The following is a 16,242-nucleotide window of genomic DNA, read 5'->3' as shown; positions in this document are numbered from 1 at the left end:
TCGAGATATATCAAGATATTTAAAAGTTCCGAAGCCGCACCAACATAATAGAGATACAGAAACACCGTGGCCCCTTTCTTTGAGATAACTCTGCACTATTGCGAGCTGCAAATGCCACTTCCAGCTTAGCTGTGCAGAAGAAGAACAACAAGAAGAAGAAATATCTCGAAATATGTCCGTTAGGCCCCTTCCCTTGAGATAAATCTGCAAATATCTCGGAAACGAAGCGAGCTATGGCAAAATGTTAAGAGACCTTTTTTGTAGAGAATTAAGTTTCCTACTTTTTATGTTCTATGATATTTTTTGATCAGATGCGTAGTTCTCGAGATATATCAAGATATTTAAAAGTTCCGAAGCCGCACCAACATAATAGAGATACAGAAACACCGTGGCCCCTTTCTTTGAGATAACACTGCACTATTGCGAGCTGCAAATGCCACTTCCAGCTTAGCTGTGCAGAGGAAGAACAACAAGAAGAAGAAATATCTCGAAATATGTCCGTCAGGCCAGTTCCTTTGAGCTGAATCTGCAAATATCTCGGAAACGAAGCGAGCTATGGCAAAATGTTAAGAGACATTTATTGTAGAGAATTATCTTTCCTACAATTTATGTTCTATGATATTTTTTGATCAGAAGCGTAGTTTTCGAGATATATCGAGATATTTAAAAGTTCTGAAGCCGCACCAACATAATAAAGATCCAGAAACACCGTGGCCCCTTTCTTTGAGATAACTGTGCACTAGTGCGAGCCGCAAATGCCACTTCCAGCTTAGCTGTGCAGAAGAAGAACAACAAGGAGAAGAAATATCTCGAAATATGTCCGTCAGGCCCCTTCCCTTGAGATAAATCTGCAAATATCTCGGAAACGAAGCGAGGTATGGCAAAATGTTAAGAGACCGTTTTTGTAGAGAATTAAGTTTCCTACTTTTTATGTTCTATGATATTTTTTGATCAGACGCGTAGTTCTCGAGATATATCAAGATATTTAAAAGTTCCGAAGCCGCACCAACATAATAGAGATACAGAAACACCGTGGCCCCTTTCTTTGAGACAACTCTGCACTATTGCGAGCTGCAAATGCCACTTCCAGCTTAGCTGTGCAGAAGAAGAACAACAAGAAGAAGAAATATCTCGAAATATGTCCGTCAGGCCCCTTCCCTTGAGATAAATCTGCAAATATCTCGGAAACGAAGAGAGCTATGGCAAAATGTTAAGAGACCTTTTTTGTAGAGAATTAAGTTTCCTACTTTTCATGTTCTATGATATTTTTTGATCAGATGCGTAGTTCTCGAGATATATCAAGATATTTAAAAGTTCCGAAGCCGCACCAACATAATAGAGATACAGAAACACCGTGGCCCCTTTCTTTGAGATAACTCTGCACTAGTGCGAGCCGCAAATGCCACTTCCAGCTTAGCTGTGCAGAAGAAGAACAACAAGAAGAAGAAATATCTCGAAATATGTCCGTTAGGCCCCTTCCCTTGAGATAAATCTGCAAATATCTCGGAAACGAAGCGAGCTATGGCAAAATGTTAAGAGACCTCTTTTGTAGAGAATTAAGTTTCCTACTTTTTATGTTCTATGATATTTTTTGATCAGATGCGTAGTTCTCGAGATATATCAAGATATTTAAAAGTTCCGAAGCCGCACCAACATAATAGAGATACAGAAACACCGTGGCCCCTCTCTTTGAGATAACTCTGCACTATTGCGAGCTGGAAATGCCACTTCCAGTTTAGCTGTGCAGAAGAAGAACAACAAGAAGCAAAAATATCTCGAAATATGTCCGTTAGGCCCCTTCCCTTGAGATAAATCTGCAAATATCTCGGAAACGAAGCGAGCTATGGCAAAATGTTAAGAGACCTTATTTGTAGAGAATTAAGTTTCCTACCTTTTACGTTCTATGATATTTTTTGATCAGATGCGTAGTTCTCGAGATATATCAAGATATTTAAAAGTTCCGAAGCCGCACCAACATAATAGAGATACAGAAACACCGTGGCCCCTTTCTTTGAGATAACTCTGCACTAGTGCGAGCCGCAAATGCCACTTCCAGCTTAGCTGTGCAGAAGAAGAACAACAAGAAGAAGAAATATCTCGAAATATGTCCGTCAGGCCCCTTCCCTTGAGATAAATCTGCAAATATCTCGGAAACGAAGCGAGCTATGGCAAAATGTTAAGAGACCTTTTTTGTAGAGAATTATGTTTCCTACTTTTTATGTTCTATGATATTTTTTGATCAGACCCGTAGTTCTCGAGATATATCAAGATATTTAAAAGTTCCGAAGCCGCACCAACATAATAGAGATACAGAAACACCGTGGCCCCTTTCTTTGAGATAACTCTGCACTATTGCGAGCTGCAAATGCCACTTCCAGCTTAGCTGTGCAGAAGAAGAACAACAAGAAGAAGAAATATCTCGAAATATGTCCGTTAGGCCCCTTCCCTTGAGATAAATCTGCAAATATCTCGGAAACGAAGCGAGCTATGGCAAAATCTTAAGAGACCTTTTTTGTAGAGAATTAAGTTTCCTACTTTTTATGTTCTATGATATTTTTTGATCAGATGCGTAGTTCTCGAGATATATCAAGATATTTAAAAGTTCCGAAGCCGCACCAACATAATAGAGATACAGAAACACCGTGGCCCCTTTCTTTGAGATAACTCTGCACTATTGCGAGCTGCAAATGCCACTTCCAGCTTAGCTGTGCAGAAGAAGAACAACAAGAAGAAGAAATATCTCGAAATATGTCCGTTAGGCCCCTTCCCTTGAGATAAATCTGCAAATATCTCGGAAACGAAGCGAGCTATGGCAAAATGTTAAGAGACCTTTTTTGTAGAGAATTATGTTTCCTACAATTTATGTTCTATGATATTTTTTGATCAGAAGCGTAGTTTTCGAGATATATCGAGATATTTAAAAGTTCCGAAGCCGCACCAACATAATAGAGATACAGAAACACCGTGGCCCCTTTCTTTGAGATAACTCTGCACTAGTGCGAGCCGCAAATGCCATTTCCAGCTTAGCTGTGCAGAAGAAGAACAACAAGAAGAAGAAATATCTCGAAATATGTCCGTCAGGCCCCTTCCCTTGAGATAAATCTGCAAATATCTCGGAAACGAAGCGAGCTATGGCAAATTGTTAAGAGACCTTTTTTGTAGAGAATTAAGTTTCCTACTTTTTATGTTCTATGATATTTTTTGATCAGATGCGTAGTTCTCGAGATATATCAAGATATTTAAACGTTCCGAAGCCGCACCAACATAATAGAGATACAGAAACACCGTGGCCCCTTTCTTTGAGATAACTCTGCACTATTGCGAGCTGGAAATGCCACTTCCAGCTTAGCTGTGCAGAAGAAGAACAACAAGAAGAAGAAATATCTCGAAATATGTCCGTCAGGCCCCTTCCCTTGAGATATATCAGCAAATATCTCGGAAACGAAGCGAGCTATGGCAAAATGTTTACAGACCTTTTTTGTAGAGAATTATGTTTCCTACAATTTATGTTCTATGATATTTTTTGATCAGAAGCGTAGTTTTCGAGATACATCGAGATATTTAAAAGTTCCGAAGCCGCACCAACATAATAGAGATACAGAAACACCGTGGCCCCTTTCTTTGAGATAACTCTGCACTAGTGCGAGCCGCAAATGCCACTTCCAGCTTAGCTGTGCAGAAGAAGAACAACAAGAAGAAGAAATATCTCGAAATATGTCCGTCAGGCCCCTTCCCTTGAGATAAATCTGCAAATATCTCGGAAACGAAGAGAGCTATGGCAAAATGTTAAGAGACCTTTTTTGTAGAGAATTAAGTTTCCTACTTTTTATGTTCTATGATATTTTTTGATCAGATGCGTAGTTCTCGAGATATATCAAGATATTTAAAAGTTCCGAAGCCGCACCAACATAATAGAGATACAGAAACACCGTGGCCCCTTTCTTTGAGATAACTCTGCACTATTGCGAGCTGGAAATGCCACTTCCAGTTTAGCTGTGCAGAAGAAGAACAACAAGAAGAAGAAATATCTCGAAATATGTCCGTTAGGCCCCTTCCCTTGAGATAAATCTGCAAATATCTCGGAAACGAAGCGAGCTATGGCAAAATCTTAAGAGACCTTTTTTGTAGAGAATTAAGTTTCCTACTTTTTATGTTCTATGATATTTTTTGATCAGATGCGTAGTTCTCGAGATATATCAAGATATTTAAAAGTTCCGAAGCCGCACCAACATAATAGAGATACAGAAACACCGTGGCCCCTTTCTTTGAGATAACTCTGCACTATTGCGAGCTGCAAATGCCACTTCCAGCTTAGCTGTGCAGAAGAAGAACAACAAGAAGAAGAAATATCTCGAAATATGTCCGTTAGGCCCCTTCCCGTGAGATAAATCTGCAAATATCTCGGAAACGAAGCGAGCTATGGCAAAATGTTAAGAGACCTCTTTTGTAGAGAATTAAGTTTCCTACTTTTTATGTTCTATGATATTTTTTGATCAGATGCGTAGTTCTCGAGATATATCAAGATATTTAAAAGTTCCGAAGCCGCACCAACATAATAGAGATACAGAAACACCGTGGCCCCTTTCTTTGAGATAACTCTGCACTATTGCGAGCTGCAAATGCCACTTCCAGCTTAGCTGTGCAGAAGAAGAACAACAAGAAGAAGAAATATCTCGAAATATGTCCGTCAGGCCCCTTCCCTTGAGATAAATCTGCAAATATCTCGGAAACGAAGAGAGCTATGGCAAAATGTTAAGAGACCTTTTTTGTAGAGAATTAAGTTTCCTACTTTTTATGTTCTATGATATTTTTTGATCAGATGCGTAGTTCTCGAGATATATCAAGATATTCAAAAGTTCCGAAGCCGCACCAACATAATAGAGATACAGAAACACCGTGGCCCCTTTCTTTCAGATAACTATGCACTATTGCGAGCTGCAAATGCCACTTCCAGTTTAGCTGTGCAGAAGAAGAACAACAAGAAGAAGAAATATCTCGAAATATGTCCGTTAGGCCCCTTCCCTTGAGATAAATCTGCAAATATCTCGGAAACGAAGCGAGCTATGGCAAAATCTTAAGAGACCTTTTTTGTAGAGAATTAAGTTTCCTACTTTTTATGTTCTATGATATTTTTTGATCAGATGCGTAGTTCTCGAGATATATCAAGATATTTAAAAGTTCCGAAGCCGCACCAACATAATAGAGATACAGAAACACCGTGGCCCCTTTCTTTGAGATAACTCTGCACTATTGCGAGCTGCAAATGCCACTTCCAGCTTAGCTGTGCAGAAGAAGAACAACAAGAAGAAGAAATATCTCGAAATATGTCCGTTAGGCCCCTTCCCTTGAGATAAATCTGCAAATATCTCGGAAACGAAGCGAGCTATGGCAAAATGTTAAGAGACCTTTTTTGTAGGGAATTAAGTTTCCTACTTTTTATGTTCTATGATATTTTTTGATCAGATGCGTAGTTCTCGAGATATATCAAGATATTTAAAAGTTCCGAAGCCGCACCAACATAATAGAGATACAGAAACACCGTGGCCCCTTTCTTTGAGATAACTCTGCACTATTGCGAGCTGTAAATGCCACTTCCAGCTTAGCTGTGCAGAAGAAGAACAACAAGAAGAAGAAATATCTCGAAATATGTCCGTCAGGCCCCTTCCCTTGAGATATATCTGCAAATATCACGGAAACGAAGCGAGCTATGGCAAAATGTTAAGAGACCTTTTTTGTAGAGAATTATGTTTCCTACAATTTATGTTCTATGATATTTTTTGATCAGAAGCGTAGTTTTCGAGATACATCGAGATATTTAAAAGTTCCGAAGCCGCACCAACATAATAGAGATACAGAAACACCGTGGCCCCTTTCTTTGAGATAACTCTGCACTAGTGCGAGCCGCAAATGCCACTTCCAGCTTAGCTGTGCAGAAGAAGAACAACAAGAAGAAGAAATATCTCGAAATATGTCCGTCAGGCCCCTTCCCTTGAGATAAATCTGCAAATATCTCGGAAACGAAGCGAGCTATGGCAAAATGTTAAGAGACCTTTTTTGTAGAGAATTAAGTTTCCTACTTTTTATGTTCTATGATATTTTTTGATCAGATGCGTAGTTCTCGAGATATATCAAGATATTTAAAAGTTCCGAAGCCGCACCAACATAATAGAGATACAGAAACACCGTGGCCCCTTTCTTTGAGATAACTCTGCACTATTGCGAGCTGCAAATGCCACTTCCAGCTTAGCTGTGCAGAAGAAGAACAACAAGAAGAAGAAATATCTCGAAATATGTCCGTCAGGCCAGTTCCTTTGAGCTGAATCTGCAAATATCTCGGAAACGAAGCGAGCTATGGCAAAATGTTAAGAGACGTTTTTTATAGAGAATTATGTTTCCTACAATTTATGTTCTATGATATTTTTTGATCAGAAGCGTAGTTTTCGAGATATATCGAGATATTTAAAAGTTCCGAAGCCGCACCAACATAATAGGGATACAGAAACACCGTGGCCCCTTTCTTTGAGATAACTCTGCACTATTGCGAGCTGGAAATGCCACTTCCAGTTTAGCTGTGCAGAAGAAGAACAACAAGAAGAAGAAATATCTCGAAATATGTCCGTCAGGCCCCTTCCCTTGAGATAAATCTGCAAATATCTCGGAAACGAAGCGAGCTATGGCAAAATGTTAAGAGACCTTTTTTGTAGAGAATTAAGTTTCCTACTTTTTATGTTCTATGATATTTTTTGATCAGATGCGTAGTTCTCGAGATATATCAAGATATTTAAAAGTTCCGAAGCCGCACCAACATAATAGAGATACAGAAACACCGTGGCCCCTTTCTTTGAGATAACTCTGCACTATTGCGAGCTGCAAATGCCACTTCCAGCTTAGCTGTGCAGAAGAAGAACAACAAGAAGAAGAAATATCTCGAAATATGTCCGTCAGGCCAGTTCCTTTGAGCTGAATCTGCAAATATCTCGGAAACGAAGCGAGCTATGGCAAAATGTTAAGAGACATTTTTTATAGAGAATTATGTTTCCTACAATTTATGTTCTATGATATTTTTTGATCAGAAGCGTAGTTTTCGAGATATATCGAGATATTTAAAAGTTCCGAAGCCGCACCAACATAATAGGGATACAGAAACACCGTGGCCCCTTTCTTTGAGATAACTCTGCACTATTGCGAGCTGGAAATGCCACTTCCAGTTTAGCTGTGCAGAAGAAGAACAACAAGAAGAAGAAATATCTCGAAATATGTCCGTTAGGCCCCTTCCCGTGAGATAAATCTGCAAATATCTCGGAAACGAAGCGAGCTATGGCAAAATGTTAAGAGACCTTGTTTGTAGGGAATTAAGTTTCCTACTTTTTATGTTCTATGATATTTTTTGATCAGATACGTAGTTCTCGAGATATATCAAGATATTTAAAAGTTCCGAAGCCGCACCAACATAATAGAGATACAGAAACACCGTGGCCCCTTTCTTTGAGATAACTCTGCACTATTGCGAGCTGTAAATGCCACTTCCAGCTTAGCTGTGCAGAAGAAGAACAACAAGAAGAAGAAATATCTCGAAATATGTCCGTCAGGCCCCTTCCCTTGAGATATATCTGCAAATATCTCGGAAACGAAGCGAGCTATGGCAAAATGTTAAGAGACCTTTTTTGTAGAGAATTATGTTTCCTACAATTTATGTTCTATGATATTTTTTGATCAGAAGCGTAGTTTTCGAGATACATCGAGATATTTAAAAGTTCCGAAGCCGCACCAACATAATAGAGATACAGAAACACCGTGGCCCCTTTCTTTGAGATAACTCTGCACTAGTGCGAGCCGTAAATGCCACTTCCAGCTTAGCTGTGCAGAAGAAGAACAACAAGAAGAAGAAATATCTCGAAATATGTCCGTCAGGCCCCTTCCCTTGAGATAAATCTGCAAATATCTCGGAAACGAAGCGAGCTATGGCAAAATGTTAAGAGACCTTTTTTGTAGAGAATTAAGTTTCCTACTTTTTATGTTCTATGATATTTTTTGATCAGATGCGTAGTTCTCGAGATATATCAAGATATTTAAAAGTTCCGAAGCCGCACCAACATAATAGAGATACAGAAACACCGTGGCCCCTCTCTTTGAGATAACTCTGCACTATTGCGAGCTGGAAATGCCACTTCCAGTTTAGCTGTGCAGAAGAAGAACAACAAGAAGAAGAAATATCTCGAAATATGTCCGTTAGGCCCCTTCCCGTGAGATAAATCTGCAATATTCTCGGAAACGAAGCGAGCTATGGCAAAATGTTAAGAGACCTCTTTTGTAGAGAATTAAGTTTCCTACTTGTTATGTTCTATGATATTTTTTGATCAGATGCGTAGTTCTCGAGATATATCAAGATATTTAAAAGTTCCGAAGCCGCACCAACATAATAGAGATACAGAAACACCGTGGCCCCTTTCTTTGAGATAACTCTGCACTATTGCGAGCTGCAAATGCCACTTCCAGCTTAGCTGTGCAGAAGAAGAACAACAAGAAGAAGAAATATCTCGAAATATGTCCGTCAGGCCAGTTCCTTTGAGCTGAATCTGCAAATATCTCGGAAACGAAGCGAGCTATGGCAAAATGTTAAGAGACGTTTTTTGTAGAGAATTATGTTTCCTACAATTTATGTTCTATGATATTTTTTGATCAGAAGCGTAGTTCTCGAGATATATCGAGATATTTAAAAGTTCCGAAGCCGCACCAACATAATAGAGATACAGAAACACCGTGGCCGCTTTCTTTGAGATAACTCTGCACTAGTGCGAGCCGCAAATGCCACTTCCAGCTTAGCTGTGCAGAAGAAGAACAACAAGAAGAAGAAATATCTCGAAATATGTCCGTCAGGCCCCTTCCCTTGAGATAAATCTGCAAATATCTCGGAAACGAAGCGAGCTATGGCAAAATGTTAAGAGACCTTTTTTGTAGAGAATTAAGTTTCCTACTTTTTATCTTCTATGATATTTTTCGATCAGAGGCGTAGTTCTCGAGATATATCAAGATATTTAAAAGTTCCGAAGCCGCACCAACATAATAGAGATACAGAAACACCGCGGCCCCTTTCTTTGAGATAACTCTGCACGATTGCGAGCTGGAAATGCCACTTCCAGTTTAGCTGTGCAGAAGAAGAACAACAAGAAGAAGAAATATCTCGAAATATGTCCGTTAGGCCCCTTCCCTTGAGATAAATCCGCAAATATCTCGGAAACGAAGCGAGCTATGGCAAAATGTTAAGAGACCTTTTTTGTAGAGAATTAAGTTTCCTACTTTTTATGTTCTATGATATTTTTTGATCAGCTGCGTAGTTCTCGAGATATATCAAGATATTTAAAAGTTCCGAAGCCGCACCAACATAATAGAGATACAGAAACACCGTGGCCCCTTTCTTTGAGATAACTCTGCACTATTGCGAGCTGCAAATGCCACTTCCAGCTTAGCTGTGCAGAGGAAGAACAACAAGAAGAAGAAATATCTCGAAATATGTCCGTCAGGCCAGTTCCTTTGAGCTGAATCTGCAAATATCTCGGAAACGAAGCGAGCTATGGCAAAATGTTAAGAGACGTTTTTTGTAGAGAATTATGTTTCCTACAATTTATGTTCTATGATATTTTTTGATCAGAAGCGTAGTTTTCGAGATATATCGAGATATTTAAAAGTTCCGAAGACGCACCAACATAATAGAGATACAGAAACACCGTGGCCCCTTTCTTTGTGATAACTGTGCACTAGTGCGAGCCGCAAATGCCACTTCCAGCTTAGCTGTGCAGAAGAAGAACAACAAGAAGAAGAAATATCTCGAAATATGTCCGTCAGGCCCCTTCCCTTGAGATATATGTGCAAATATCTCGGAAACGAAGCGAGCTATGGCAAAATGTTTAGAGACCGCTTTTGTAGAGAATTAAGTTTCCTACTTTTTATGTTCTATGATATTTTTCGATCAGAGGCGTAGTTCTCGAGATATATCAAGATATTTAAAAGTTCCGAAGCCGCACCAACATAATAGAGATACAGAAACACCGTGGCCCCTTTCTTTGAGATAACTCTGCACGATTGCGAGCTGGAAATGCCACTTCCAGTTTAGCTGTGCAGAAGAAGAACAACAAGAAGAAGAAATATCTCGAAATATGTCCATCAGGACCCTTCCCTTGAGATAAATCTGCAAATATCTCGGAAACGAAGCGAGCTATGGCAAAATGTTAAGAGACCTCTTTTGTAGAGAATTATGTTTCCTACAATTTATGTTCTATGATATTTTTTGATCAGAAGCGTAGTTTTCGAGATATATCGAGATATTTAAAAGTTCCGAAGCCGCACCAACATAATAGAGATACAGAAACACCGTGGCCCCTTTCTTTGGGATAACTCTGCACTATTGCGAGCTGCAAATGCCACTTCCAGCTTAGCTGTGCAGAAGAAGAACAACAAGAAGAAGAAATATCTCGAAATATGTCCGTTAGGCCCCTTGCCTTGAGATAAATCTGCAAATATCTCGGAAACGAAGCGAGCTATGGCAAAATGTTAAGAGACCTTTTTTGTAGAGAATTAAGTTTCCTACTTTTTATGTTCTATGATATTTTTTGATCAGATGCGTAGTTCTCGAGATATATCAAGATATTTAAAAGTTCCGAAGCCGCACCAACATAATAGAGATACAGAAACACCGCGGCCCCTTTCTTTGAGATAACTCTGCACGATTGCGAGCTGCAAATGCCACTTCCAGCTTAGCTGTGCAGAAGAAGAACAACAAGAAGAAGAAATATCTCGAAATATGTCCGTCAGGCCCCTTCCCTTGAGATATATGTGCAAATATCTCGGAAACGAAGCGAGCTATGGCAAAATGTTTAGAGACCGCTTTTGTAGAGAATTAAGTTTCCTACTTTTTATGTTCTATGATATTTTTCGATCAGAGGCGTAGTTCTCGAGATATATCAAGATATTTAAAAGTTCCGAAGCCGCACCAACATAATAGAGATACAGAAACACCGTGGCCCCTTTCTTTGAGATAACTCTGCACGATTGCGAGCTGGAAATGCCACTTCCAGTTTAGCTGTGCAGAAGAAGAACAACAAGAAGAAGAAATATCTCGAAATATGTCCATCAGGACCCTTCCCTTGAGATAAATCTGCAAATATCTCGGAAACGAAGCGAGCTATGGCAAAATGTTAAGAGACGTTTTTTGTAGAGAATTATGTTTCCTACAATTTATGTTCTATGATATTTTTTGATCAGAAGCGTAGTTTTCGAGATATATCGAGATATTTAAAAGTTCCGAAGCCGCACCAACATAATAGAGATACAGAAACACCGTGGCCGCTTTCTTTGAGATAACTCTGCACTAGTGCGAGCCGCAAATGCCACTTCCAGCTTAGCTGTGCAGAAGAAGAACAACAAGAAGAAGAAATATCTCGAAATATGTCCGTCAGGCCCCTTCCCTTGAGATAAATCTGCAAATATCTCGGAAACGAAGCGAGCTATGGCTAAATGTTCAGAGACCTTTTTTGTAGAGAATTAAGTTTCCTACTTTTTATCTTCTATGATATTTTTTGATCAGATGCGTAGTTCTCGAGATATATCAAGATATTTAAAAGTTCCGAAGCCGCACCAACATAATAGAGATACAGAAACACCGTGGCCCCTCTCTTTGAGATAACTCTGCACTATTGCGAGCTGCAAATGCCACTTCCAGCTTAGCTGTGCAGAGGAAGAACAACAAGAAGAAGAAATATCTCGAAATACGTCCGTCAGGCCCCTTCCCTTGAGATAAATCTGCAAATATCTCGGAAACGAAGCGAGCTATGGCAAAATGTTTAGAGACCTTTCTTGTAGAGAATTAAGTTTCCTACTTTTTATGTAGTATGATATTTTTAGATCAGATGCGTAGTTCTCGAGATATATCAAGATATTTAAAAGTTCCGAAGTCGCACCAACATAATAGAGATACAGAAACACCGTGGCCCCTTTCTTTGAGATAACTCTGCACTATTGCGAGCTGCAAATGCCACTTCCAGCTTAGCTGTGCAGAAGAAGAACAACAAGAAGAAGAAATATCTCGAAATATGTCCGTCAGGCCCCTTCCCTTGAGATAAATCTGCAAATATCTCGGAAACCAAGCGAGCTATGGCAAAATGTTAAGAGACCTTTTTTGTAGAGAATTAAGTTTCCTACTTTTTATGTTCTAAGATATTTTTCGATCAGAGGCGTAGTTCTCGAGATATATCAAGATATTTAAAAGTTCCGAAGCCGCACCAACATAATAGAGATACAGAAACACCGCGGCCCCTTTCTTTGAGATAACTCTGCACGATTGCGAGCTGCAAATGCCACTTCCAGCTTAGCTGTGCAGAAGAAGAACAACAAGAAGAAGAAATATCTCGAAATATGTCCGTCAGACCCCTTCCCTTGAGATGAATCTGCAAATATCTCGGAAACGAAGCGAGCTATGGCAAAATGTTAAGAGACCTTTTTTGTAGAGAATAATGTTTCCTACAATTTACGTTCTATGATATTTTTTGATCAGAAGCGTAGTTTTCGAGATATATCGAGATATTTAAAAGTTCCGAAGCCGCACCAACATAATAGAGATACAGAAACACCGTGGCCCCTTTCTTTGAGATAACTCTGCACTATTGCGAGCTGGAAATGCCACTTCCAGTTTAGCTGTGCAGAAGAAGAACAACAAGAAGAAGAAATATCTCGAAATATGTCCGTCAGGCCCCTTCCCTTGAGATAAATCTGCAAATATCTCGGAAACGAAGCGAGCTATGGCAAAATGTTAAGAGACCTTTTTTGTAGAGAATTAAGTTTCCTACTTTTTATGTTCTATGATATTTTTCGATCAGAGGCGTAGTTCTCGAGATATATCAAGATATTTAAAAGTTCCGAAGCCGCACCAACATAGTAGAGATACAGAAACACCGTGGCCCCTTTCTTTGAGATAACTCTGCACGATTGCGAGCTGGAAATGCCACTTCCAGTTTAGCTGTGCAGAAGAAGAACAACAAGAAGAAGAAATATCTCGAAATATGTCCATCAGGACCCTTCCCTTGAGATAAATCTGCAAATATCTCGGAAACGAAGCGAGCTATGGCAAAATGTTAAGAGACCTTTTTTGTAGAGAATTATGTTTCCTACAATTTATGTTCTATGATATTTTTTGATCAGAAGCGTAGTTTTCGAGATATATCGAGATATTTAAAAGTTCCGAAGCCGCACCAACATAATAGAGATACAGAAACACCGTGGCCCCTTTCTTTGGGATAACTCTGCACTATTGCGAGCTGCAAATGCCACTTCCAGCTTAGCTGTGCAGAAGAAGAACAACAAGAAGAAGAAATATCTCGAAATATGTCCGTCAGACCCCTTCCCTTGAGATGAATCTGCAAATATCTCGGAAACGAAGCGAGCTATGGCAAAATGTTAAGAGACCTTTTTTGTAGAGAATAATGTTTCCTACAATTTACGTTCTATGATATTTTTTGATCAGAAGCGTAGTTTTCGAGATATATCGAGATATTTAAAAGTTCCGAAGCCGCACCAACATAATAGAGATACAGAAACACCGTGGCCCCTTTCTTTGAGATAACTCTGCACTATTGCGAGCTGGAAATGCCACTTCCAGTTTAGCTGTGCAGAAGAAGAACAACAAGAAGAAGAAATATCTCGAAATATGTCCGTTAGGCCCCTTCCCTTGAGATAAATCCGCAAATATCTCGGAAACGAAGCGAGCTATGGCAAAATGTTAAGAGACCTTTTTTGTAGAGAATTAAGTTTCCTACTTTTTATGTTCTATGATATTTTTTGATCAGCTGCGTAGTTCTCGAGATATATCAAGATATTTAAAAGTTCCGAAGCCGCACCAACATAATAGAGATACAGAAACACCGTGGCCCCTTTCTTTGAGATAACTCTGCACTATTGCGAGCTGCAAATGCCACTTCCAGCTTAGCTGTGCAGAGGAAGAACAACAAGAAGAAGAAATATCTCGAAATATGTCCGTCAGGCCAGTTCCTTTGAGCTGAATCTGCAAATATCTCGGAAACGAAGCGAGCTATGGCAAAATGTTAAGAGAAGTTTTTTGTAGAGAATTATGTTTCCTACAATTTATGTTCTATGATATTTTTTGATCAGAAGCGTAGTTTTCGAGATATATCGAGATATTTAAAAGTTCCGAAGACGCACCAACATAATAGAGATACAGAAACACCGTGGCCCCTTTCTTTGAGATAACTGTGCACTAGTGCGAGCCGCAAATGCCACTTCCAGCTTAGCTGTGCAGAAGAAGAACAACAAGAAGAAGAAATATCTCGAAATATGTCCGTCAGGCCCCTTCCCTTGAGATATATGTGCAAATATCTCGGAAACAAAGCGAGCTATGGCAAAATGTTTAGAGACCTCTTTTGTAGAGAATTAAGTTTCCTACTTTTTATGTTCTATGATATTTTTCGATCAGAGGCGTAGTTCTCGAGATATATCAAGATATTTAAAAGTTCCGAAGCCGCACCAACATAATAGAGATACAGAAACACCGTGGCCCCTTTCTTTGAGATAACTCTGCACGATTGCGAGCTGGAAATGCCACTTCCAGTTTAGCTGTGCAGAAGAAGAACAACAAGAAGAAGAAATATCTCGAAATATGTCCGTTAGGCCCCTTGCCTTGAGATAAATCTGCAAATATCTCGGAAACGAAGCGAGCTATGGCAAAATGTTAAGAGACCTTTTTTGTAGAGAATTAAGTTTCCTACTTTTTATGTTCTATGATATTTTTTGATCAGATGCGTAGTTCTCGAGATATATCAAGATATTTAAAAGTTCCGAAGCCGCACCAACATAATAGAGATACAGAAACACCGTGGCCCCTTTCTTTGAGATAACTCTGCACTATTGCGAGCTGCAAATGCCACTTCCAGCTTAGCTGTGCAGAAGAAGAACAACAAGAAGAAGAAATATCTCGAAATATGTCCGTCAGGCCCCTTCCCTTGAGATATATCTGCAAATATCTCGGAAACGAAGCGAGCTATGGCAAAATGTTAAGAGACCGTTTTTGTAGAGAATTATGTTTCCTACAATTTAGGTTCTATGATATTTTTTGATCAGAAGCGTAGTTTTCGAGATATATCGAGATATTTAAAAGTTCCGAAGCCGCACCAACATAATAGAGATACAGAAACACCGTGGCCCCTTTCTTTGAGATAACTCTGCACTAGTGCGAGCCGCAAATGCCACTTCCAGCTTAGCTGTGCAGAAGAAGAACAACAAGAAGAAGAAATATCTCGAAATATGTCCGTCAGGCCAGTTCCTTTGAGCTGAATCTGCAAATATCTCGGAAACCAAGCGAGGTATGGCAAAATGTTAAGAGACGTTTTTTGTAGAGAATTATGTTTCCTACAATTTATGTTCTATGATATTTTTTGATCAGATGCGTAGTTCTCGAGATATATCAAGATATTTAAAAGTTCCGAAGCCGCACCAACATAATAGAGATACAGAAACACCGTGGCCCCTCTCTTTGAGATAACTCTGCACTATTGCGAGCTGGAAATGCCACTTCCAGTTTAGCTGTGCAGAAGAAGAACAACAAGAAGAAGAAATATCTCGAAATATGTCCGTTAGGCCCCTTCCCTTGAGATAAATGTGCAAATATCTCGGAAACGAAGCGAGCTATGGCAAAATGTTAAGAGACCTTTTTTGTAGAGAATTAAGTTTCCTACTTTTTATGTTCTATGATATTTTTTGATCAGATGCGTAGTTCTCGAGATATATCAAGATATTTAATAGTTCCGAAGCCGCACCAACATAATAGAGATACAGAAACACCGTGGCCCCTTTCTTTGAGATAACTCTGCACTATTGCGAGCTGCAAATGCCACTTCCAGCTTAGCTGTGCAGAAGAAGAACAACAAGAAGAAGAAATATCTCGAAATATGTCCGTCAGACCCCTTCCCTTGAGATGAATCTGCAAATATCTCGGAAACGAAGCGAGCTATGGCAAAATGTTAAGAGACCTTTTTTGTAGAGAATAATGTTTCCTACAATTTACGTTCTATGATATTTTTTGATCAGAAGCGTAGTTTTCGAGATATATCGAGATATTTAAAAGTTCCGAAGCCGCACCAACATAATAGAGATACAGAAACACCGTGGCCCCTTTCTTTGAGATAACTCTGCACTATTGCGAGCTGCAAATGCCACTTCCAGCTTAGCTGTGCAGAGGAA

This window comes from Osmia lignaria, unplaced genomic scaffold, assembly GCF_051020975.1.
Source record: "Osmia lignaria lignaria isolate PbOS001 unplaced genomic scaffold, iyOsmLign1 scaffold0002, whole genome shotgun sequence".
In the NCBI taxonomy this organism is placed as follows: Eukaryota; Metazoa; Arthropoda; class Insecta; order Hymenoptera; family Megachilidae; genus Osmia; species Osmia lignaria.
This window is presented reverse-complemented; position numbering follows the sequence as displayed.